Source organism: Scyliorhinus torazame, chromosome 8, assembly GCF_047496885.1.
Source record: "Scyliorhinus torazame isolate Kashiwa2021f chromosome 8, sScyTor2.1, whole genome shotgun sequence".
Classification (NCBI taxonomy): domain Eukaryota; kingdom Metazoa; phylum Chordata; class Chondrichthyes; order Carcharhiniformes; family Scyliorhinidae; genus Scyliorhinus; species Scyliorhinus torazame.
This window is the reverse complement of record NC_092714.1, coordinates 127,030,790-127,057,506: the sequence shown is the minus strand read 5'-3', so window position 1 is coordinate 127,057,506 and position 26,717 is coordinate 127,030,790. Positions and strand designations below refer to the sequence as shown.

Here is a 26,717-nt window from a genome sequence, read left to right as displayed (position 1 = left end):
GGTTCGGCTGTTGTATAGGGCGGCGGTGGCAAACGTTCAGTTCAGGGTACTTTGGATTGCATCGTGGGGCAAGATAGGGGTGCCCGCTCACCCCGTTGCTTTTCGCCTTGGTGATAGAACTGTTGGCACTTAGGGCATCGAGGAATTGGAAAGGGAATGAGCAGGGGGTTGCCAAGCATAGAGTTTCTCTGGATGTGTTGCCGCTGTCACTGGCTGGGCGCCGTGTGCAGACGGTGAAAATGACGGTGTTGCCCAAGTTCTTGTTCGTGTTCCAGAACCTCCCTAACTTTGTTCCCAAGTCCTTTTTCAGGAAGGTTAACGGGATAATTTTGGGGTTTGTGGGGGGGGGGGGGAGGAGGGACCCCGTGGGTGAGGCGGGTGTTCCTGGAGAGGGCGCAGGAGGAGGGGTGATGGCGTTGCCGAATCTGATAAATTATAATAGGGCGGCAAACATTGCACTGGTGAGGAAATGGGCGGTGGAGGAGAGATCGGTTTGGGGGCGGGTGGAGGCGGCATCGTGTAGATGGTGAGTTTGAGGCCACTGTTGCTGGCACCTCTTCCAGTCTCACCGAACAGGTGCTCCATGAGCTCTGTTTCGGAGTTGCGAGTGTGGAGCCAGTGCAGGCAGCTTTTTTGGTTGGAGGGCATGTCACTGTGGACGCCGATATGAGATAACCACAGGTTTGTGCCAGCGGGGCTGGGTGCGAGGTTCCAGGGGTGGCGGCTGGTGGGGGTAGAGTACTTTAGGGACTTGTTCATAGGAGACAAGTTTGCGGGACTGGAGGAGTTGGAGGAATTGTGTAAGTTAACCAAGTGGAATGGCTTTAGGTACCTGCAGGTTCGGGATTTCTTGAAGAGAGAGGTGCCGTCCTTCCCGGGGCTGCCGCCTCCAGTGTTGCAGGCTGAGCTGTAGTCGGAGGATGTTATAGGGGAGGGGAAGGTGTTGGATATTTACAAGGAATTGATGGAGAGGGAGGATGCTCAGGTGGAGGAGATTAATCGCAAATGGAGGAGACGCTCGGAGAGGAGTTGTGAGCCGGGACGTGGGCAGGGGCCTTGCGGAGGATGAATGCATCCTTGTTGTGTGCGAGGTTGAGCCTCATCCACTTTAATGTGGTGTATAGGGCTCACATGATGAGGATGATCAGGTTCTTTGCGGAGAGCGAGGAGTGGGAGACAAGTGTGAGCGGTGTGCGAATCACATCCATATTATTTGGGCGTGTCTGAGTGGGTTCTGGCAAGGGTTCTCGGATGTTATGTCTGAGGTTCTAGGTGTGGGGGTGGCCCCGAGTACAGAGGTGGTAATATTCGGTGTGTCAGAAGATCCGGGAGTCCAGGTAGGGAGAGAGGCCGATGTGCTGGCCTTTGCCTCCCTGATAGCCTGGAGATGTATTTTGTTGTGTTGGCGGGACTCGGAGCCGCCGAAGGCAGGGGTGTGGGTGAGCGACCTGGCAGAATTCCTGAGATTGAAGGTCAAGTTTGTTTTGCGGAGGTTGGTGGAGGGGTTAACCCGGAGGTGGAAACCTTTCATTGATTTCTTCACGGAAGATTGAGGGGTCAGCAGTGGAGGAGGGGGGCAAATAAAGGGATAAGGGGGTAATACCTGGTGAGGGTGGGATGTGGTGGGGTGTTGGTATCGGGGGTAGTTTGGGAATTTGTGGGATTTGGTCAGGTGGATGTTTTGGCCTTCTGATATTGTGGTGTATATATGTAAAAAGCCTTGAATTAAATATTTTAAAAATAAGCCTGAGTTAAGGTGTGTATCTGCAGTAATGTTTTTAAAACCCTGATTTGACAGGCAGCTAGATTTTGGGGCTACAGAGGTGCAATTAAAATATTGTAAAAGTAAAATCAGACTTCATTCCAGGCATCGATATTGTTTACCTGAATAAGGCGAATGGAATTTTGTTTATAGAAAGAAGGTTCCAAGGGGATTAGATAATTGGGGACAATGGACGGAATTCTCCGTACCCCAATGCCGATATCGAGAATGGCGATTGGCCGAAGAATGGCTCCTGACATCGGAATCAGGGCAGGTGCCAGTTTGACGCCAGTTCGCGATTCACCACCCCCGCCGAATCGGCGTCATCGGGACATGCGGTGCGTGCTGTCCCAACCCTGCTGGCGTGTCTCCAGCTGGCCCACCCGCAATGCTCCACCCGCGATGGGCCAAGTTCCTGACGTTGCGGGCCACGTGTGGTCCCAGCAATCGGGATCCTGGCGTGCCAGCTGCGGACAGTGTCCAGCGCCGCCACACTCGCTCGAGATCCGTGCCGCTGGCCAGGGGGCTTCTGCTAGGGCTGGGGGGAGTGGAGGGCGGTGGCTAGGGGTGGGCTGTGGGGTCAGGGTGGGGGGGTATGCAGTCCAGTGCAGCCGGCGCCATGTTTTCCGGCACGACCGGTGGGGGTGTAGTTGTGTGTGGCTGCTGCTTGTCAGCCCTGCGCATGCGCAGCCCGGGACCCAGCGATTATCCAGCCCTTTTCCACGCGCCGGTGCTAACCCCTCACTAGTACCGGAATCAGTTGTTTAACTGGTAATTGTAAGCTATATTTTCTTATATGATGTTAAAGTTATTTTGATCCTGTGTTAGTAATAAAGTTTGTTTTGATATACCATATCCCTTTTTGTGCGTGGAATCACTGCTGGAGCAAAGTATCCTATTGTCTACTGGTAACATTTTAATCGAGCCTGCCTGCTAAATACTCAAGAATTCTAATACATTTTCCCTTTCACAAAATCATGTTGACTCTACCTCTATATATTATCCTGCTTCTACCTCCTCAATAATGAATTCTCATATTTGACTGATATAAGGCTATTTGGTTTCTGTCACCTTTTGTTCTTGAATAAAGCTGATACATTTGCAATTTTCCAATGTGCTGGGACGTTTACAAAATTTCAGAATTTTGGCAAATTACAATCAATTAAATTCGCTATCTCTGCAGCCTCATCTTTTAATTTGCGAGGATGCAGGTCATTAGTCCAAGTGACTTGTAAGCCTTTAGTTCCATTAATGATTGTGCATTCTTCTTGTAGAGTCTTTTTTTTCCACAATCGAATAATTCAAAATTATGAAATGTCTCTTTAATGCCTGCCACTGCTTCTCTACTATATTAACTTTTAACCTCTCTTCCCTGTCAATTTTTGCCAACTCTTGTAATTTCTTTTATTTAATTTTATGACTCGAGTTTCAGAACCACATTTCTCACCCTCAAGCTGAATGTGAAATCCTATCATGGTCACTATTATCTAGAGTATTCTTTACTTTGAAGTAATTAATTAATCCTGTCTCATTACATATTACCAGAGCTAAAATAGCCTGTTCCCATTCCCTGCTTGGTTCCAGAACCTATTGTTCCTTGAAACTTTCCTGAATACACTCAGTGAACTTGTCCTCCAGACTATCTTTGCCGATTTGATTTGTGCAATCCATATGAAGATTAAAATCACCCACGATTATTGCAGGACCTTTCTTGCAAGCCCCTATTATTTCTTGATTTATAATCTGTCTAACATAGTAGCTACTGTCAAGGGACTTCTAAATGACTTACCCAAACCGATTCTGCTTTTTGCTTCTCCAAATAAAGGTAATTTCTCACCACTGTACTGATCTCATCCTTCATTAAAATAGCTACCCCATCTCATTTTCCTTTATTCCTGTCCTTCCAAAATGTCAAATACCCTTGAATATTCAAGTGCATGCCTTGGTCACTTGCAACCATGCGGCTGTAATGGATATTATATCATATTCCTTTATTTTCATTCATCCACATTATGAATGTTGCATGCATTCATATAAAGAGCCTTTAATTCTGCCTTTTTACCACTTTTCTCAACTATGACATGATTTGTTTGTACACTTTTTAAAATATGTTTTGGTACTTCCTGTCACAGTCTGGTTATTATTACCGATAATATTGCCTTGTCCTTTCACTCCTTGGAATCCTCCCACCAAATACTTAGTTTAAAGCTCTCTTTAAAGCTCTAGTTATATGGCTCGTCAAGAAATGGTCCCAGTGCAGTTCAGGTATGGGATACCCCGATAGCACAGCTACCTCTTTTCCCAATACCCTATGAATTGAAAACCATTTCCTCCACAACAATCTTTCAGCCATATATTGAACTCTCTGATCTTCTTTACCCCTATGCAATTTTGCTTATGGTTCAAGTAGTAAGCCAGAGTTAAGTCCCTGGCTGATAAAACGCCCTCAGCAGAGCCTCTTTCCAGGTCCTGCCAAAGGTTAAGAGGTGACTTAATTGAGGCATACAAGATGATCAGAGGATTGGATAGGGTGGACAGTGAGAGCCTGTACTGCGCTGTAATGTTCTATGTTCTATGTCATTGGTGCCCACTTGGACCATGACAACTGGATCTTTCCCCTAATTCTCTAAATTCCTCTCGTCATGAGAGGCTGCCTCATAAGCCTCATTGAATTCTTTGAGGATGTCACGAGACACATTGATGAACGTCGGGCAGTGGATGTGGTGCATATGGATTTCAGTAAGGCATTTGATAAGGTTCCCCATGGTAGGCTAATTCAGAAGGTAAGGAGGCATGGGATACAGGGAAATTTGGCTGTCTGGATACAGAATTGGCTGGCCGAAAGAAGACAGCGAGTGGTAGTGGATGGAAAGTATTCCGCTTGGAGGGCGATGACCAGTGGTGTCCCGCAAGGATCTATTCTGGGACCTCTGCTCTTTGTAGTTTTTATAAATGACTTGGATGAGGAAGTGGAAGGGTGGGTTAGTAAGTTTGCCGATAACACAAAAGTTGGTGGAGTTGTAGATAGTGTTGAAGGCTGTTGCAGGTTACAACAGGGCACTGACAGGATGCAGAGCTGGACTGAGAAGTGGCAGATGGAGTTCAACCTAAATAAATGTGAAGTGATTCATTTTGGAAGGTCGAATTTGAATGCTGAATACAGAGTTAAAGGCAGGGTTCTTCGAAGTGTGGAGGAACAGAGGGATCTTGGGTCCATGTACATAGATCCATACATTGAAGCTTTGCGCAGGTGAAGGAGACACATCCTGAGTGAGTGAGACACAGCCAGAGTGTGAATTCGAACTTGGTAATTTGGTGCAGTGAGGTAATTCGGTGCAGAGTGGGAGAAGGTACTTTTTCCTGACTGTTTTGTTCTCTTTCGTCTGGCCTGTAACTGTTAATCTGCAGGGAGAGAACCAGAGTGCATCCTGGGAAGGCAAGTGATTTTTATTTTTATTACCTTGTCAAATTGTGTGGGAGGGGAACTGAAGTGACACCACAGTAAAGCTGTGACTTGATTGGCTGGTTGGGAATCTGCACTAAATTTAAAAATTAAACATTGTTAAACTAATTAAACATAATTAATTAATTACTTAACTATAATTTAGAGTGGTATCTAAGCCAGAGATCGGAGAGTACTGTATTTAGCTTTCACATTTATAGTAGAAATCTAGTGCAAGGAAATATATAGTTAACAGTAACTTTTTTTTCAAAATGTTTAAATTTAATTTACTAATTAATTAACGCAATGTCAATTAGAGGGGTGCAGTGCTCTGACTGTGAGATGTGGCAGGTCCGGGAGGCTTCCAGCATCCCGTATGGCTTCATCTGCAGAAAGTGCACCCAACTGGAACTCCTCACAGACCGCATGGTTCGGTTGGAGCAGCAGTTGGATGCACTTAGGAGCATGCAGGTGGCGGAAAGCGTCATAGATAGCAGTTATATAAATGTGATCACACTCAAGGTGCAGGCAGAGAAATGGGTGACCACCAGAAGGGGCAGGCAGTCAGTGCAGGAATCCTCTGTGGTTGTCCCCCTCTCGAACAGGTATACCCCTTTGGATACTGTTGGGGGGGGGGATATCCTATCAGGGGAAAACAGCAGCAGCCAGAGCCGTGACACCACGGCTGGCTCTGATGTTCAGCAGGGAGGGTCAAAACGCAGAAGAGCAATAGTAATAGGGGACTCTATAGTCAAGGGCACAGATAGGCACTTCTGTGGACGTGAAAGAGACTCCAGGATGGTATGTTGCTTCCCTGGAGCCAGGGTCCAGGATGTCTCAAAACGGGTAGCGAAATCCTGAAGGGGAAGGGCAAACAGGCAGAGGCATGAGGTCCTGCAGCAGGAGTTCAGGGAGCTAGGCAGAAAGTTAAAAGACAGGACCTCCAGGGTTGTAATCTCAGGATTACTCCCTTTGCCCCGTGCCAGTGAGGCTAGAAATAGGAAGATAGAGCAGCTAAACACGTGGCTTAACAGCTGGTGTAGGAGGGAGGGTTTCTGTTATCTGGACCACTGCGAGCTCTTCTGGGGCAGGTGTGACCTGTATAAGGACGGGTTGCATCTAAACTGGAGAGGCATAAATATCCTGGCCGTGAGGTTTGCTAGTGTCACACGGGAGGGTTTAAACTAGTATGGCAGGGGGGTGGGTACCGGAGCAATACGTCAGAAGGTGAAAGCATTGAGGGAGAACTAGGGAATAGCGTCAGTATGGCTCTGAGAAAGAGCAGACAGGGAGATGTTGCTGAAAACAGCAGGTCTGGCGGCCTGAGGTGCATATGTTTTAATGCAAGAAGTATTACGGGTAAGGCAGATGAACTTAGAGCTTGGATTAGTACTTGGAACTATGATTTTGTTGCCATTACAGAGACCTGGTTGAGGGAAGGACAGGATTGGCAGCTAAACATTCCAGGATTTAGATGTTTCAGGCGGGATAGAGGGGGATGTAAAAGAGGTGGCGGAGTTGCGCTACTGGTTAGGGAGAATATCATAGCTGTCCTACGGGAGGGCAGCGAGGCTATATGGGTAGAGATCAGGAATAAGAAGGGTGCAGTCATAATGTTGGGGGTTTACTACAGGCCTCCCAACAGCCAACGAGAGATAGAGGAGCAGATAGGTAGACAGATTTTGGAAACAAATGAAAACAACAGGGTTGTTGTGATGGGAGACTTCAACTTCCCCAATATTGACTGGACTCACTTAGTGCTAGGGGGTTGGACGGGGCAGAGTTTGTAAGGAGCATCCAGGAGGGCTTCTTAAAACAATATGTAGACAGTCCGACTAGGGAAGGGGCTGCACTGGACCTGGTATTGGGGAATGAGCCCGGCCAGGTGGTAGACGTTTCAGTAGGGGAGCATTTCGGGAACAGTGACCACAATTCAGTAAGTTTTAATGTGCTGGTGGACAAGGATAAGAGTGGTCCTAGAGTGAATGTGCTAAATTGGGGGAAGGCTAATTATAACAATATTAGGTGGGAACTGAAGAACCTAGATTGGAACCGGATGTTTGAGGGTACATCAACATCTGACATGTGGGAGGCTTTCAAATGTCAGTTGAAAGGAATTCAGGTCCAGCATGTTCCTGTGCAGAAGAAGGATAAATATGGCAAATTTCGGGAACCTTGGATAACGAGATATATTGTAGGCCTCGTCAAAAAGAAAAAGGAAGCATTTGTCGGGGCGAGAAAGCTGGAAACAGACGAAGCCTGTGTGGAATATAAGGAAAGTAGGAAGGAACTTAAGCAAGGAGTCAGGAGGGCTAAAAGTGGTCTCGAAAAGTCATTGGCAAATAGGGTTAAGGAAAATCCCAAGGCTTTTTACATGTACATAAAAAGCAAGAGGGTAGCCAGGGAAAGGGTTGGGCCACTGAAGGATAGGCAAGGGAATCTATGTGTGGAGCCAGAGGAAATGGGCGAGGTACTAAATGAATACTTTGCATCAGTATTCACCAAAGAGAAGGAATTGGTGGATGTTGAGTCTGGAGAAGGGTGTGTAGATAGCCTGGGTCACATTGAGATCCAAAAAGACGAGGTGTTGGGCGTCTTGAAAAATATTAAGGTAGATAAGTCCCCAGGGCCTGATGGGATCTACCCCAGAATACTGAAGGAGGCTAGAGAGGAAATTGCTGAGGCCTTGACAGAAATCTTTGGATCCTCACTGTCTTCAGTTGATGTCCCAGAGGACTGGAGAATAGCCAATGTTGTTCCTTTGTTTAAGAAGGGTAACAAGGATAATCTAGGGAACTACAGGCTGGTGAGCCTTACGTCAGTGGTAGGGAAATTACTGGAGAGAATTCTTCGAGACAGGATCTACTCCCATTTGGAAGCAAATGGACGCATTAGCGAGAGGCAGCATGGTTTTGTGGAGGGGAGGTCGTGTCTCAGTAACTTTATAGAGTTTTTCGAAGCGGTCACAAAGATGATTTGTGCAGGTAGGGCAGTGGACGTTGCCTATATGGACTTCAGTAAGGCCTTTGACAAGGTCCCTCATGGCAGACTGGTACAAAAGGTGAAGTCACAAGGGATCAGGGGTGAGCTGGCAAGATGGATACAGAACTGGCTAGGTCATAGAAGGCAAAGAGTAGCACTGGAAGGGTGCTTTTCTGATTGGAGGGCTGTGACTACTGGTGCTCTGCAGGGATCAGTGCTGGGACCTTTGCTGTTCGTAGTACATATAAATGAGTTGGAGGAAAATGTAACTGGTCTAATTAGTAAGTTTGCAGACAACACAAAGGTTGGTGGAATTGCGGATAGTGATGAGGACTGTCAGAGGATACAGCAGGATTTAGATCGTTTGGAGACTTGGGCGGAGAGATGGCAGATGGAGTTTAATCCGGACAAATGTGAGGTAATACATTTTGGAAGGTCTAATGCAGGTAGGAAATATACAGTGAATGGTAGAACCCTCAAGAGTATTGACAGTCAGAGATCTCGGTGTACAGATCCACAGGTCACTGAAAGGGGCAACACAGGTGGAGAAGGTAGTCAAGAAGGCATACGGCATGCTTGCCTTCAATGGCCGGGGCATTGAGTATAAGAATTGGCAAGTCATGTTGCAGCTGTATCGAACCTTAGTTAGGCCACACTTGGAGTGTAGTGTTCAATTCTGGTCACCACACTACCAGAAGGATGTGGAGGCTTTAGAGAGGGTGCAGAAGAGATTTACCAGAATGTTGCCTGGTATGGAGGGCATTAGCTATGAGAAGCGGTTGAATAAACTCGGTTTGTTCTCACTGGACGACGGAGGTTGAGGGGCGACCTGATAGAGGTCTACAAAATTATGAGGGGCATAGGTTTAAGGTGCGAGGGCAAGGTATAGAGGAGATGTACGAGGCACGTTTTTTTACACAGAGGGTAGTGGGTGCCTGGAACTCGCTGCCGGAGGAGGTGGGGGAAGCAGGGACAATAGTGACATTTGAAGGGCATCTTGACAAATACATGAATAGGATGGGAATAGAGGGATACGGACCCAGGAAGTGCAGAAGATTTTAGTTTAGACTGACAGCATGGTCGGCACAGGCTTGAAGGGCCGAAGGGCCTGTTCCTGTGCTGTACTTTTCTTTGTTCTTTGTTCTTTGTATCCCTCAAATTTGCCACCCAGGTTGATAGGGTTGTTAAGAAGGCGTATGGTGTGTTGACTTTCATTGACAGGGGGATTGAGTTTAAGAGCCGCAAGGTTTTGCTGCAGCTTTATAAAACCCTGATTAGACCACATTTGGAATAGTGCGTCCAGTTCTGGTCACCTCATTATAGGAAGAATGTGGATGCTTTGGAGAGGGTGCAGACGAGATTTACCAGGATGCTGCCTGGATTGGAGGGCATGTCTTATGAAGAAAGGTTATGGGAGCTTTTCTCATTGGAGCGAAGAAGGAAGAGAGGTGACTTGAGAGAGGTGTACAAGGTGATGAGAGGCATGGATAGAGTGCATAGCCAGAGACTTTCCCCAGGGCAGAAATGGCTGTTACGAGGGGACATAATTTTAAGGTGATTGGAGATGTCAGTGGTACATTTTTTACACAGAGAGTGGTGGGAGCGTGGAATGCAGCGGAGGTGGTGGAGTCAAGAGTCATGAGGGACATTTAAGCGACTCTTGGACAGGAACATGGACAGCAGTAAATTGAAGGGGTGTAGGTTAGGTTGATCTTAGATTAGGATAAATGGTCGGCACAACATCGTGGGCCGTACTGTGCTGTACTCTTCTACGTTCTACTAACCTTGGTGCATGATGAGAATAGTAAGATGGTAAATATTCATCTTTGTTTTTAAATGGTTTAAAATAGTGCAGCACACTCTAAGCCCACTGCTATTTTCTGATTAATAATGTTTATTATTGTCACAAGTAGGCTTATATTAACACCGCAATGAAGTTACTGTGAAGCCTGTTCGGGTACACAGAGGGAGAATTCAGAATGTTCAATTCACCTAAGCGCATGTCTTTCGGTACTTGTGGGAGGAAACCGGAGCACCCGGAGGAAACCCATGCAGACACAAGCAGATTCCGCACAGACAGTGACCCAAGCCAGGAATCAAACCTGGAACCGTGGTGCTGTGAAGCAACAGTGCTGCCCAATGTGCAGTTCTATTGAGCTGCAGCTCTCATCTGCAAAGTACTCCACGAGCAGTAGTTTTAATCCCATATTACCATATTTCTTTATTTTCCTTTAAAGTGATCTTTGAAACTAAAGACACCGTGAACCAGATGGTGCAGCTGTATTGCACTTGCTTGTTTTTCACCAACACAATGCTGAGTGCAATATTGGCTGGGTCACTAAAGCTGCACTGCCTGTTATCAAGGATAAGCAGAATCTACACACACATTGTTAAATAAAGGCGTAAAATGCTGCTTGGTAGAATCTTAATGTTAGTAAAGAATCTTTTCATTACCATTAAAGCTTTAAAGGCAGTCCAGTGGATTGTCTGAATGCTTTTTTAACATTAATATTAAAGCACATGTTGTACGGCTCAGAGGTCGAAGTTGCTTTGCAATGACACAAAGAATGAGTATAACCATTCTATGAAGTCATCAGTACAGCAAGTATTCTGAAAGCTAGTGAAGTGGATTTACAAGCAGAGACCAAGCAGAATGAGGTGAAGCACAAAAGTGCTTTAAAAGCTGACATGAGATAATAATAGAAAAGGGCAATCAGAAAACACAGGAGGAACACATTTACACACACCTTGTTAAAAATACTTTTATTTTTGTTCTCTTCTCTAAACCTATATTATTTATGCAGAAAACCAATTATGTTGAAGTGCTGCACACAATTACCCGTATCAACTTCAAGATTAAATCCATATATTCAAAAAATATATATGCTACTTGAAAGTAAATATTGAACACTGTAACATCATAAAGGGCACCATTTTGAAAATATACATCAAATTTTAAACTAGTTGTTACCCTTGAAATGCGAAGTTGGGATTATTCTAGTAATTTACATGCCTCTCCACTGTTACAATCCAGTTGATTTCACTTTTCTGCATAGTCAGAACTGAAGCTGTTTGTTATGAGCACCCAACTTAGGCAGCAATCAGTATTCTAATCGCCAATTATGAATCATTGCATTTTATAAAATTTTAGGTTCATTAACATGACCTTGATGTCATTTTAATATCATTTCAGATGAATACATTTCAAGACACAAAGCAAATCAAAAAATATCAGACTACATAAATATACAATAAATGTTTGGTAAACTCCTGTGTTAAACTATCCCAAAGTTCTTTTCCATTGATAAATTCAGCCACACAAAAATAAAAATCACATTCAGTGATGTTATTTTACAAAGTACAATTCCTCCTCTGCTAGCTTGGACATTAAGCTGCCTACCCAGCGCCTCTGTTAAAATAATAGAGATGAATTTGATACAGGCATAAGCATTTGTATGATAATTCCAGCAACAATACCTCCTGCCTATAGCTCGGTAACAATAAACACCTCATTCTCTTCTGAGACTGTAAAATCATTAATATCTTGGCCAGCTCTTTCAGGCCCACCCCATCAGCATGATGACATAAACCATGCCCCCCAGATTTTCTGTGCTGGGTGACAGAGAATCTGGAGAGAAAACTTGACTGTGCAGCAGGAAAGCTACATGCCAGTTTTTTTCACCTCAGTCAGCACTCTGTGCGCAGAGTGCAAGAGTCCGCCCAGTATGTTTTCTTTAAGCTATGGCAGAATGCAGAAGGTGGAGTAGCTCTGTTAATAAAGGATGAGATAAGTACACTGATGATCTTGGCTCAGAAGATCAATAGGTAGAATCAGTTCGAGTGAAGTTAAGAAATAGCAAGGGATCACTGGTAGCCAATAGGGTCCCCAATCGTAGCTACACAGTGAGACAGAGTATAAAGCAAGAAATAATAGTGGCTTGCAAGAAAGGTAGTGCAATAATCTTCATATATATATTGGATAAATCAAAATTGGCAAAGGTGGCCCGGAGGATGAGTTCATGGGCGGCAAGGTACCACAGTGATTAGCACAGTCCAAAGATGTGCAGGTTAGGTGGATTGGCCATGATAAATTGCCCTTAGTGTCCAAAATTGCCCTTAGTGTTGGGTGGGGTTACTGGGTTATGGGGATAGGGTGGAGGTGTTGACCTTGGGGAGGGTACTCTTTCCAAGAGCCGGTGCAGACTCGATGGGCCGAATGGCCTCCTTCTGCACTGTAAATTCTATAAACTGCTGCCATCTGCGGTAAAACCCTTCCACTGACCCTCTCACGGTAAACTTAACCATCTCGACGTGGAAAAACCCCATCAAGTCACCTAGCCAAGCCGATGCAGTGTAGTCAATTTCCAGCCCATGAGGATCTACCTCCTTGCCAACAGTGAGGTAAAGGCAAGGACATCAGCCCCTACCCCCGTCCGGCACAACTGTAACCCCAAACATCGCCACCAATGGGCAAGGCTCCAACCCAATATTCAGGACTGCCGACATAATCTCAAAAAAAGGACCTCCAGAGGTCCGCCAACTTTGGGCACAACCAGAACATGTGCACATGATGTGGTGGGTCCCCCAGACACCGATCGCATTTATGATCCACCCTACAAAAAAATTAACTCACTCTAGCCTTCGTAAGGTGTGCCCGGAACACCACTTTCAGCTGAATGAGACTCAGCCTCGCACAGGACAATCAGGGCATAGACCTTGTTTTTTATAAAACATTTTATTTAGGCATTTGTGATTTTGTAACAACAACAGAAGAAATAGTGTTCATGCAAATATAAACATTGTGCAAAGGTCGTCTTCCTCCCTCATAGGTCCCACCTTTCTTACACACTAATAATTTAAACTAAACCACACACCCCGTCCCCCTCTAAAGAAGTCAGCAAACGGTTGCCACCTCCGGGCGAACCCTAACATTGACCCTCTCAGGGCGATCTTTGATTTTCTCCAAACAGAGAAAGCCAGCCATGTCAGTGAGCCAGGTCTCTGACTTCGGGGGCTTTGAGTCCCTCCAAGCTAATAGTATCCGTCTCCGGCCTACCAGGGAGGCAAAGGCCAGAACGTCTGCCTCTTTCTCCTCCTGGATTTCCGGGTCTTCCGACACTCCGAAAATAGCCTTCTCTGGACTCGGTGCCACCCTAGTTTTTAACACATTGGACATGACATCCGCACACCCCTGTCAGAATCCCCTAAGCTTCGGGCATGCCCAGAACATATGGACATGGTTTGCTTGTCCTCCCGCACATCTTGCACTTTGCGCACCTGTCTTCTATCCCAAAGAACCTGCTCATCTGGGCCACTGTCATGTGTGCCTCGTGAACGACCTTAAATTGTATCAGGCTGAGCCTGGCGCATGATGTGGACGCGTTGACTCGACTCAACGCATCTGCCCAGAGACCATCCTCTATCTCCCCTTCTAACTCCTCTTCCCATTTGTGTTTCAGCTCCTTGGTGTGCGTTTCCTCTGACCCCATGAGTTCTTTATAAATGTCCGAATCACTCCCCTCTCCCATCCATACTCTGGAAACTACCCTGTCCTGTATCCCCCTTGCTGGCAGGAGCGGGAAGGTTGAGACCTGCCTGCGGAGGAAGTCCCGCGCCTGCAGGTACCTAAACTCATTCCCTCACATAAATTCAAATTTCTCTTCCAACTCCCTCAGGCTGAGAAAGCTCCCCTCTACGAACAGATCTCCCATCCTCTCGATCCCTGCTCTATGCCATCTCCGAAACCCTCCATCCAACCTCCCCAGGACAAACTGATGATTGTTGCAGATTGGAGTCCAAACCGATGCTCTCTCTGCTCCCGTATGTTTCCTCCATTGCCCACAGACTCTCAGGGCCGCCACCACAACGGGGCTGGTGGAGTACCGTGCCGGCGTGAACGGCAGAGGTGCCGATACCAATGCCCCCAGACTCGTACCCTTACATGCCACCTCTACTCGCTGCCATACCGACCCCCCCCACCCCCCACCCACTTCCTGATCATGGCTGTATTTGCCGCCCAATAGTAATTGCTAAAGTTCGGCAGCGCCAACCCGCCCTCCCCCCGGCTACGCTCCAGCAACACCTTTTTTACTCGCGGGGTCTTGCCCGCCCATACAAAGCCAGAGATCACCTTATTTACCTGTTTAAAAAAGGCCCCTTGGAATGAAGACGGGGAGGCACTGAAAAACAAATAGGAATCTTGGGAGGACCATCATTTTCACTGCCTGTACCCTCCCAGCCAGTGATAGCGGGAGCATGTCCCACCTTCGAAATTCTTCCTTCATTTGGTCCACCAGTCGGGTCAAATTTAGCTTATGTAGCCGTTCCCATTCCCGTGCCACCTGGATGCCTAAATAGCAAAGGCTTCCTCCTACCACTCTAAACGGCAGCTCCCACAGTCGCCTCTCCTGCCCCCTTGCCTGGATCGCGAACATCTCACTTTTCCCCATGTTCAATTTTTACCCCGAAAACCGGCCAAATTCCCCAAGAATCCTCATACTCTCTCCCATCCCCTCTAGTAGGTCAGAAATATATAGGAGCAGGTCATCTGCATATAGCGAGATTCTGTGTTCCAACCCCCCCTGAACCAGCCCCTTCCAGCCCCTTGAGGCTCTCAGCGCAATTGCCAGCGGCTCTATTGCTAGCGCAAACAACAGTGGGGAGAGGGGGCACCCCTGTCTCGTCCCCCGGTGCAGCCTAAAATAGCTCGATGTCAACCTGTTTGTCTGTACAAACGCCACAGGCGCCTGATACAGCAGTCTAACCCAGTCGATGAAGCCCCGTCCAAACCCAAACGGCCCCAGCATCTCCCACACATCAGTCCATTCCACCTGGTCAAAGGCCTTCTTTGCGCCCATTGCGAGCACTACCTCTACGTCCCTACCCTCTGGGGGCAACAGGATCACATTCAACAGTCTTCTAACATTGGCCACCAGCTGCCTGCCCTTAACAAATACCGTCTGGTCCTCCCCAATCACATCCGGAACGCTGTCTTCGATCCTAGAGGACAAGATTTTGGTGATGCTCGATCAATAACTCCAGAAGTGAGATTGGATGGCAATTGAAGGCTTTATTGGATGTTTCCTCCAGCAGCGCAGGTACAGAATGCGGCTGCTAGGGAGACACAGACTCTTATACTCCGCCTTACTGGGCGGAACCAGCAGGCAGGCTTCACCAATGATCTTCATGCCTCAGGTACCTCCCACACCAATGGTCTTACAGCCTCAACCTCGGTACCGTAATACCACGAATATAGACTACCACATTCACCCCCTGTTAAAAAAGAGTCCGTCGGGGGTGGTGGTCTCGCGTCGTACAGTGTTTTGCCTTATTACATTACACAACTATTTACAGTATTCATTTTACATGTCCATGTCAGAATGAAGCAATTAGTCGATCGGGGGCCCTGGTCGTCCTCTGTGATTGTTGCAGTTTCGGCGGTAATGCAGGCGCCGACTCGGGCATCCTTGACTCCGGGAGCGTGACTTTGGCTTCTTCTGTAGATTCATCACCCCTGGATGGGACCAGTGGAAGACCCGATCCACCTGGAAAGGGGACAGTCGTGAGGTGCACCAGTGGGAGGGAGGGTGGGGGTGGTGGGGGTGCGTGGGTGGAGATCCAGCGGGCGCCAGGTCCCGTATGGAGACCGTATCCTGCCGGCCGTCGGGGTATGCCACATAGGCGTACTGAGGCTTAGCGTGAAGGAGGTGGATTCTCTATACCAATGGGTCCGACTTGTGCGGCCGCACGTGTTTGCAGAGCAGAATAGGTCCAGGAGCTGCCAGGAGCGAGGTCCCGGAGGAGGACTTCCTAGGGGAGACAAGGAGACGTTCATGAGCTGTTTAATTTGTCATGGTACACAGCAGTGATTGGATGGAGTGGAGTGCATTGGGAAGGACCTCCTGCCAGCGGGAGACTGGGAGATTCCTGGACCGTAGGGCCAGTAGGACTGTCTTCCAGACCATTCCGTTCTCCCTCTCTACCTGTCCGTTCCCCCAGGGGTTATAACTGGTCATCCTGCTCGAGGCAATGCCCTTGCTGAGCAGGAATTGACGCAGTTCGTCACTCATGAAGGAGGACCCCCTATCGCTGTGTATGTAGATGGGGAAACCGAACAGGGTAAAGATACTGTGGAGGGCTTTTATGACGGTGGCTGCGGTCATGTCGGGACAGGGGATGGCGAATGGGAACCGGGAGTATTCGTCAATCACGTTCAGGAAGTACGTGTTGCGGTCGGTGGAGGGTAGGGGCCCCTTGAAGTCCATACTGAGGCGTTCAAAGGGACGGGAAGCCTTTATCAGGTGCGCTTTCTCTGGCCTGTAGAAGTGCGGCTTGCACTCCGTGCAGATTTGGCAGTTCCTGGTGGCGGTCCTGACCTCCTCGAGGGAGTAGGGCAGGTTGCGGGTCTTGATAAAATGGAAGAATCGAGTGACCCCCGGGTGGCAGAGGTCCTTATGGAGGGCCCGGTGTCGGTCCACTTGTGCATTGGCACATGTGCCACGGGATAGGGCGTCAGGAGGCTCGTTTCGCTTCCCGGGACGATACAGGATCTCATAGTTGTAGGTGGAGAGCTCGATCCTCCACCATAAGATCTTATCGCTCTTTATCTTGCCCCGCTGTGCATTATCGAACATGAAAGCTACCGACCGTTGGTCAGTAAGGAGCGTGAATCTCCTGCCGGCCAGGTAATGCCGCCATTGCCGCACAGCTTCTACTATGGCCTGGGCCTCCTTTTCCACGGAGGAATGACGGATTTCTGAAGCATGGAGGGTGCATGAGAAGAAGGCCACGGGCCTGCCTGCTTGGTTGAGGGTGGCCGCCAGAGCTACGTCGGACGCGTCGCTCTCGACCTGGAAGGGAAGGGATTCATTGATTGCGTGCATCGTGGCCTTTGCGATGTCCGCCTTTATGCGGCTGAAGGCCTGGCGGGCCTCTGCCGATAGGGGGAAAACTGAGGATTGGATTAGTGGGCAGGCCTTGTCCGCATAATTGGGGACCCACTGGGCGTAATATGAAAAAAATCCCAGGCAGCGTTTCAGGGCCTTGGAGCAGTGGGGGAGGGAAAACTCCATGCGTTCGGGATCTGGGCCTGTCATAATATCCACTCATGGATATATTGAGATGCAGACAGGTAGTGATTGACACGTAGGATGACCAGTAAGCATGCAACACAGCACAGCCAATCACCAGACAGGTCACTACCACTATAAAGCCAGAGGGCACTATAGTTTCCCGCTCTCTCGGGACCCAGCTACTGAGACAGTCAGAGTCCACGAGCTAGCAAGCACAAACACCATGTGGTAGCTAGTAAGTCTGGTCAAGCTACTACAAGGTCACTAGTCAGATCAGTGTAGTGTCGACCCACAGCTGAATATGTACAGCAGTTCATCTAGTTGAATAAAACAGTGTTGGATCTCCTCCTGTGTTAGACGTCTGTTTCTAACTTCCCTGCATCGAGTGCAGACCACATCGAACCAACCTGCCTAACACATCAGGGCCTATGACTCCATCATGCACGACGTAGCCGAGGATGGCTAGACGGTCGGTGCTGAACACGCATTTGCCTTGGTGTGGGTCAAGTTAAGGGTTTTTGCGGTATGGAGGAATTTGTGGAGGTTGGTGTCGTGGTCCTGCTTGTCGTGGCCGCAGATGGTGACATTGTCGAGGTGCGTAAACGTGACCCGCAAACCGTACCGGCCAACCATTCGGTCCATCTCCCGTTGGAAGACCGAGACTCCATTTGTGACACCGAAGGGAACCCTTAGGAAGTGGTAGAGCCGCCCATCTGCTTCGAGTGCAGTGTACTTACGGTCGTCCGGGTGGATGGGGAGCTGGTGGTAGGCGGATTTGAGGTCCACCGTGGAAAAGACCTTGTATTGTGCAATCTGATTGACCAAATCAGATATGCGGGGGAGAGGGTACGCGTCGAGCTGCGAATACCTGTTGCTGGTCTGACTATAATCGATGACCATCCTGTGCTTCTCCCCGGTCTTTACAGCCACTACTTGAGCTCTCCAGGGGCTGTTGCTAGCCTCGATAACACCTTCCTTCAGTAGCTGCTGGATTTCCGACCTAATGAAGGCCCGGTCCTGGGCACTGTACCGTCTGCGGGTGAGGTTCGCAAAAAGGGAAGGCGGGTCGACCTTGAGGGTCGCGAGGCTGCAGACAGTGAGGGGGGGTATAGGGCCGCCGAATTTAAAAGTTAAGCTCTGGAGGTTGCATTGGAAGTCCAACCCCAGGAGCGTGGCAGCGCAGAGGTTAGGGAGGACGTAAAGTCGCAAATTTTTTAATTCCCTTCCCTAGACCGTCAGGTTCGCTACGCAGAACCCCATGATCTCTACAGAGTGAGACCCGGAGGCCAGGGAGATTTTTTGGTTAACTGGGTGAATGGGAAGAGAACAGCGCCTTACCGTGTTGGGGTGTATGAAGCTCTCTGTGCTCCCGGAGTCGATCAGGCAGGATGTTTTGCGCCCGTTGAGGAGTACGGTCATTGTCGCGGTCGAGAGTGTTCGGGGCTTAGACTGGTGCAGGGCCACCGAGGCGAGTCGTGGTACAAATTGGAGATTTTCCTCGGGCGGTGTGTGGTCATCCGAATCGGGGTCCTGAGACTCCAGCCAAGATGGCGGCGCCCACGGGTCGCACATGGCTCGGGGTGGGCAAGATAGCTGCGCCCACGCATTGCACATGGTCCTTGGGGAACAAGATGGCGGCGCCCAGGGCCCGCACATGTCTGGGAAAAAAGAAGATGGCGACGCCCGCGGCCCGCACGTGGCCCGTGGAGAGAGTTGTGGTGGCGGCCCCGGTTTGCCCCCGGAGACAGCGGCGACCGCCCGGGCCTGGCAAACTGCCACGAAATGACCCTTTTTTCCACAACCTTTGCAGGTGGAGGAGCGGGCCGTGCAGCGCTGCCGGGGGTGCTTGGCTTGCCCGCAAAAATAAACGCGGGGCCCCACGATGTTGCCTGGCAGCCGCGCGGCACAAGCTTGTGGGGGGATGGGAGATGCATCGGGATTGGCCGCGGGTGGGTTCCACGCTGCCCAAGGGGCTGTCGCGCGGTCAGGAAAGTACGCGCGGGTGTTTCGGGAGGCCATGTCCAGGGAGCTAGCAAGGGCCCTTGAGGCCTAGTGTCTCTTTCTCTAGCAGCCGCTGACGGATTTGGGAGGACAGCATACCCGCAAAGAATGCATCCTGGATTAAATGTTGTGTGTGGTCGCTGGCTGAAACTTGCGGGCAGTCACAGTTCCTACCCAGTACCAGGAGCGCGCGGTAGAATTCATCCAGCAATTCCCCCGGGATTTGTCGCCTTGTCGCTAGCAGATGCCGGGCGTAAACCTGGTTTACTGGGTGAATGTAGTGTCCTTTCAACAGGGCCATCGCGGCCTCGAAATCGTCCGCATCCTCGATGAGGGTGTAGATCTCTGGGCTCACCCTCGAGTGGAGAACTTGCAATTTCTGGTCCTCTGTAGGTGCAGCCGTGGCCATCCTGAGGTACCCTTTGAAGCACACCAGCTAGTGTTTGAAGGTTGCCGCTGAGTTTGCCGCGTGGGGGCTGAGTTGCAGACACTCCAGCTTGATTCGGAGCTCCATTCTTTAAAATTTAGTCCAATAAATTGATGCTCGATCAATAACTCCAGAAGCGAGATTGGATGACAATTGAAGGCTTTATTGGACTAGATGTTTCCCCCAGCAGTGCAGGTACAGAATGCGGCTGCTGGGGAGACACAGACTCTTATACTCCGCCTTACTGGGCGGAACCAGCAGGCAGGCTTCACCAATGATCCTCATGCCTCAGGTACCTCCCACACCAATGGTCTTACAGCCTCAACCTCGGTACCGTAATACCCCTAATACAGACTACCACATTTGGCCAACAGTTTGGCGTCAACATTTAGTAGGGAGATCAGCCTGTAGGACCCGCATAGCTCCAGGTCCTTGTCCCGCTTCAAGATCATAGAGATAGTGGCCTGTGACATCGTCGGGAGAAGCACCCCACGCTCCCTTGCCTCATTAAATGTCCTCATCAACAGGGACCCCAATATTCCAGAGAACTTTTTATACAACTCCACTGGGTACCTGTCTGGTCCCGGGGCTTTACCCCACTGCATGGTCTTCAGCCCTTCTGCTATTCCTTCAATCCCTATCGGGGCCCCCAGCCCTTCCACCAACCCTTCGTCCACCTTCGGGAACACCAGCCCTCCCAGAAATTGCCTCATTCCTTCCAGCCCAGCTGGGGGTTCCGACTCGTATAGCCTACCATTAAACTCCTTCAACATCCTGTTAACCCCTGCTGAATCTCCGACCAAGTTCCCATCTCTGTCCTTCACTTTCCCAATATCCCTGGCTGCCACCCTCTTTCTGAGCTGCTGCGCAAGCATTCTGCTGGCCTTCTCTCCATACTCATATATCACCCCCCTCGCCTTACTCAGCTGCTCCACCACCTTCTCTGTAGTTAGCAAGCCAAACTACCTGTAGCCTCCGTCGTTCCCTTAAAAACCCTGCCTCTGGGGTCTCCGCATATCTCCTGTCGACCTGAAGTATTTCCCCTATCAGTCGATCCGTCTCTGCTCTATCTACCTTCTCCCTGTGGGCCCGTATCGAAATCAGCTCCCCTCTGACCACCGCCTTCAGCGCCTTGCAGACCATTGTGTCATTAACTTCCAGATAATTCTGGATGCATTTCCTCACCCGCCCGCACACCTCCTCATCCGCTAACAGTCCGACATCCAATCTCCAATGTAGGCGCTGGCCATCCTCCTTGCTCACCTGTAAGTCCACCCAGTGCGGGGCATGATCCGAGACCGTGATCACTGAATACTCAGTGTCCACTATCCCTGTCAGTAAAGCCCTGTTCAAGATGAAAAAGTCAATCCGGGAGTACACTTTATGTACGTGTGAGTAGAAAGAGAACTTCTTCACTCTCGGCCGCCCAAACCTCCATGGGTCCACTCCCCCCATCTGCTCCATGAACCTCTTCAGCTCCTTTGCCATTGCTGGCACCCTCCCTGTCCTTGAGCTCGACCGGTCTAGCCTTGGGTCAATGGCTGTGTTGAAGTCACCCCCATAACCAGCTTATGCGAGTCCAGGTCCTGGATCTTCCCCAACATCCTTCTTCTAAACTCCACATCATCCCAGTTTGGCACATAGACATTCACGAGCACCACCGGCAGTCCTTCCAGCTTCCCACTAACCATGATGTACCGACCACCCACAACCGCAACTATTCTTCCCGCCTCGAATGACACTCGCTTATTAATCAGGATCGCGACCCCTTAGTGTCCAACATGCGTCCCTCTAACATGCGTCTCCTGTAACATTGCCACGTCCGCCTTTAATCCCCTCAAGTGCACGAACACGCGTGCCCTGTTAACCGGCCCATTTAGCCCTCTAACGTTCCAAGTGATCAGTCTGGTCGGGGAGCTTCTCGTCCCCCCTCTGCCGATCAGCCATCACCTTTCTTAGGCCAGTCTCCAGCTCACGTCCCGCGCACCCGCCGGCCCGTCTAGGCAGCCTACATCCCCGACCTCCCATTTGTCCCCCAGCAACAGTCCCTCCCCCATCATCAGCACAATTCCCCCCCTCCCCCTCCAGTAACAGCACAGGAAAAACAGACCCTTTCAACAAGCATAACATCTGCTCACCCCCCACTGCGCTTCCGTGAGCCAGCCCGCTCAGCTAGCTTGGTAGCCCCCGCACATTTTGCTGCCTATTATTCCCACCCCACCCCCACCCCACACTTGGACACACATATGCAAAAGAACACATTCCCAGCCCAGTTAACAGAATGAAACAAAAAAAAAAATCACATCGAAAATTCACACCTCCATCCCCCACCAGTACAAATGGAAACTTTAACTTACAAAAATACGCGGCAGCTCCAGGATCGATACAGAAGGCATTACAAATATACTGCAAAAACAAAAACATTTTTAACCTGAACACTGCAGCAAAATTCAATCACCTCAGTCCCTTGCCAGCCCTTTCCTTCTGGCAAAATCCATCGCTTCCTCGGGCGATTCAAAGTAGAGGTGTTGCTCTTCATAGGTGACCCAAAGACGGGCCAGATACAGCAGTCCAAACTTCGCCTTCTTCTTGTTAAGGGTCGACTTTACTTGGTTAAATCCCGCTCTTCTCCTGGCCACGTCCGCGCTCAGGTTTGGTAAATGCGCAGGTTGTGTTCTCCCACTTACAGCTCCGTGTCTGCTTGGCCCACCGTAGAATACGTTCCTTATCCAGGAACCTGTGTAATCTCACCACCATCGCCTTTGCGGGGTCACCTACATGCAGCTTCTTCGCTAGTGTTCTGTGCACCCTATCCACTTCCAAGGGTCGGGTGAACGCCCCGTCCCCCATTAGCTTCTCGAGCATACCCGCTATATATGCTCCAGCATCCATTCCTTCGGACCCCTCCGGGAGACCAACGATCCTCAAATTCTGCCGGCGAGACCTATTCTCTAGATCCTCCACCTTCTCCTGGAGCCTTTTCTGCTGGTCTCTCAGCATCCCCATCTCCACCTCCATTGCTGTTTGGTGAAAAGTTACTGTGAAAAGCCCCTAGTTGCCACATTCTGGTGCCTGTTCGGGTACACAGAGGGAGAATTCAGAATGCCCAAAATACCTAATAGCACGTCTTTCGGGACTTATAGGAGGAAACCCGAGCACCCGGAGGAAACCCATGCAGACACAGGGAGAACATGCAGACTCCGCACAGACAGCGACCCAAGCCGGGAATCGAATCTGGGACACTGGCACTGTGAAGCCCTAGTGCTAGCCACTGTGCTACCGTGCCACCCAAGACATCCCCACACTGCACTTCCATTAAACTAGCCCACCCAGCTAGCATGATTGGCCCCTGCACAAGGCCGCCAAACTCCCTAACCCCTCAATTCCCCTCCCCCCCACCCACGCACCCCCAAAAAGAAGAAAAGGTTCATTTACCCTTGAAATTCCCCTACAGAGGGCCTGCCCACCAAACACCCCGCCATCAAAACAAAAGGAATATTTCAAGGGGAAAAGTTTCCCGAGAACAAAGAAACATTTGCACAAGCTCCTTCAAAGTTCAATTGTCCCTCATAAACTCCATCGCCTCCTCTGGCATACCAAATTAAAATTCTCGCTTCTGGAAAGTGACCCAAAGGCGGGCCGGGTACAGCACCCTAAGCTTCACCCCCTTTGACCCAATTAAACCCGGCCCTCCGCTTCGCCAGTTCTGCACCCAGATCTTGATACACCCACAGCCCATTCCCTTCACAGGTGCACATCCACGTCTGCCCCACCCACCGAAGAATCTTCTCTTTATCCATAAAGCGGTGCAGCCGCACCACCACCGCCCTTGGTGGCTTGACTGCTTACAGCCTCCGCATCAGCGCCCTGTGCGCTCCGTCAACCTCCCGGTGCTGGTCAAAGACCCCCTCCCCATCAACTGCGGCAACATTTTGGCCACATACATGCCGGCCTCCGCACCTACGATGCCTTTGGGCATCCCCATAATCCTCAAATTCTGCCATCTAGAGTGGTCCTTCAGATCTTCCACCTTCTCCTTCAGCCTCCTCTGGGTCTCCCGCATCACCCCCACCTTGGCCGGAAAAGAGGCCAGCTGCTCCTTGTGCTCCCCCACCGCCTCCTCCACTTTCTGGATCGCCCGGCCCTGGGACTCCAGCTTTTCCTCCACTCTCTCGATATCTGCTTTAACCAGCTCCACCACTTTGGCCAGGTCCTCCAGAGCCTCCTTCTTCTGCTGGCTGAACGTAGCATTCAGAGACTCCAATAACTGCTCCCTTGACCACTGGGTGGGCAGAACAGCCCCTTTGCCCTCCGCCATCTTAGTCTGTGGTCACCACGAAGACTCTTTTGCTCCAACAGCTCCTTTCTTCGCGACCGACTCCTAGTTTGTAGATCCATCCACCAGCCACACCAGAGGAGTTACACCTTCTCCTGGGACTCCTACACCTCTTTCCATCCAAAACCTTCACCCCTCAGACGGGGAAAGGACCGAAAAATACCACCTTGTGCGGGAGCCAAATGTGCGACCGCTCATTCCATGGCCGCCACCGGAAGTCAGATCTGTAACTTAGTTTAGATCCGCTCTGGAAATAATATTGTGGATGTCGAGATTAGGAAGGGAAGATAGAAGTGATGTGAAAAATTTTGTAAAGTTCCAGATAGGGACACAGACATTCATCAAAACTACATGGGTTTGAAAAAGTGTGCCTATTCTATAATGTCCACCAGGGTCTGAGATTACATCAAAGGGGGAGAACTGTGGACGGGATTCTCTCAGCCCGGGGCCGAGCCGGAGAATCACCGCGACCGGCGCGAATCGCGCCACGCTGCCCCGACGTCGGGATGCGATTCTCCACAGAGCGGAGAATCGCCGCCATTGGCACCGGCATGGTTGGCGCGGCGCCGGTCGGGGGGGGGGTGGCCTCCACTGTGGCCTGGCCCACAATCGGGGCCCACCGATCGGCGGAACGGCCTCTGGGGCTGGGGGCATCTTTTGTTCCATTCCGGCCCCTTTAGCCCTACGCCATGTTGTGTCGGGGCCGGCGCAGAGAAGGGAGCCACTGCGCATGCGCGCGTTGGCGCCGGTGCCACTGCAATTGACATTGGTGCCGATGCCACAGCGCATGCACGGACCCCGCGGCGCTCAGTTTACGCCAGGATCGGCAGCTGGAGCGGCGTGGGTCGCTCCAGTGCCGTGCTGGCCCCCTGTAGGGGTCAGAATTGCTGATCCTGAGGCCACGTTGACCCCTTCGGGAAATGCGACGGCGTTTACGACGGCGTCAACACTTCGCCTCAGGATCGGAGAATCTTGTCCTGTATTCTTTTGTTAATCAAACCTGCCGTCCCCTAGCTCTGCTGTTAAAGCTGGAGTGAAACACCTGACTAACCCTGACAATCTGATGTGATCTCTTTTTTTTACTAAATTTAGTGTACCCAATTCATTTTTTCCAATTAAGGGGTAATTTAGAGTGGCCAATCCACCTACCCTGCACATCTCTGGACTGTGGGGGCGAAATCCACGCAAACACGGGCAGAATGTGCAAACTCCCCACGAACAGTGACCCAGAGCCGGGATTGAACCTGGGACCTCGGCGCCGTGAGGTCGCAGTGCTAGCCACTGCACCACCGTGCTGCCCGTCCTCATGTGATCTCTAACACGAGGATACGTTTCTTAAAGGAATGCAACATCAATGTTAAGGCTCTTGAGATGTGAAAACACTAGAACGTTTTATTGGGCCATTTAGCCCCCTAACATTCCGTGTGACTAATATAATTGAGAACCCTGTACCACCCTGACTGCTTGAGCTAGTCATGCATACGGGAAAACTTCATAAAAGAGTCAGTAAATTGAATGAAAAAGAAAGCACAGCCAAGAGGATCCATTACATAATGAAAATGGCCAGATACATAAAGGTCTTTGATTACGGTCAATGTAGGAAATCCCTCCCACCCAGTCCATCTCCAGTGTATTCATCATACTCCCAAACCACTCGAACAAAAAACAAATGGTGATAATAAACATTTAACTAAATAAAACATGAATCAAATCTTAAGCTCTCCATTATAAACAAGATGAGCAGCAGGTATTGTGTCTTGTATGACATCTGCTGACTAACCAACCTTGTTAAGGGGGTGTACCCCGGCAGGAGGCATACCACCCTCCGGATTCTCCGGGTTCCTCCCACAGTCCAAAGATGTGCAGTTAGGTGGACTGGCGATGATAAATTGCCCTTAGTGTCCAAAAAGGCTGGGTGGGGTTGCTGGGTTATGGGGATAGGGTGGAGGCGTGGGCTTTAGTGGGGTGCTCTTTCCTCAGGGCCGGTGTAGGCTCAATGGGCCAAATGGCCTCCTTCTGCACTGTAAATTCTATGATTCTATGATATGAGCTACATTATATAATACGGCAGGAACTCTAGTGCAAACAAAGAATCGACCCGGACCTTGATTTTGAACATATTAAATGGCCTATACAGGTATTCAATCACCCAAAAATAAAATCACAACTTCGTAAGTCTGTCAAGAAATAAGTATGCTCCGCTGGAGTAAAGAGTCTGCCTCGTCTGCTGCATCAAAGAAGTGATCTTCTCCGGTAAATGTGATGCAGAACCGGGTAGGGTGAATCAGCCCAGAACAAATTCCTTTCTTATACAGCGTGGACTTGAATGCTGCACGCCTCCTTGCTAGGTCTGCACATGATCCTGAGTGAGTGGCCCTGGTAAGTAATATTACGGTGCTCCTTTGCCAATCGAAAAACAAGCGCCTTATCTTTGAAGCGATGGAAGTGGAATCATAGAATAACTACTGTGCCGAAGGAAGCCTTGCGGCCCATCGGGTCTGCACCGATCCTCCGAAAGATCACCCTACCCAGGCCCACTCCCCCACCCTATTCCTGTGACCCCACCTAACCTTTGGACACTAAGGGGCAATTTATCATGGCCAGTCCACCTAACCTGCACATCTTTGGACTGTGGGAGGAAACCGGAGAACCCGGAGGAAACCCACGCAGACACGGGGGGAACATGGAAAAACAGT

At 49.8% G+C, this 26,717-nt stretch overlaps 1 protein-coding gene across 10 annotated transcripts in view; it reads right to left on the bottom strand.

The window, feature by feature from the left end:
• The window catches only part of LOC140428103 (retinoic acid-induced protein 2-like), a 123,419-nt gene that overhangs the window by 63,546 nt on the left and 33,156 nt on the right, over window positions 1–26,717 (bottom strand). The window contains exon 3 of one of the 10 annotated variants that reach the window (XR_011948708.1): window positions 15,228–15,995. The exons of the other annotated variants lie outside the window; for them this stretch is intronic. The gene's annotated coding sequence lies outside the window, so the exon portion shown is untranslated. Of the gene's footprint in view, window positions 1–15,227; window positions 15,996–26,717 lie in introns of those variants that run through there. 10 annotated transcript variants of the gene reach the window in all.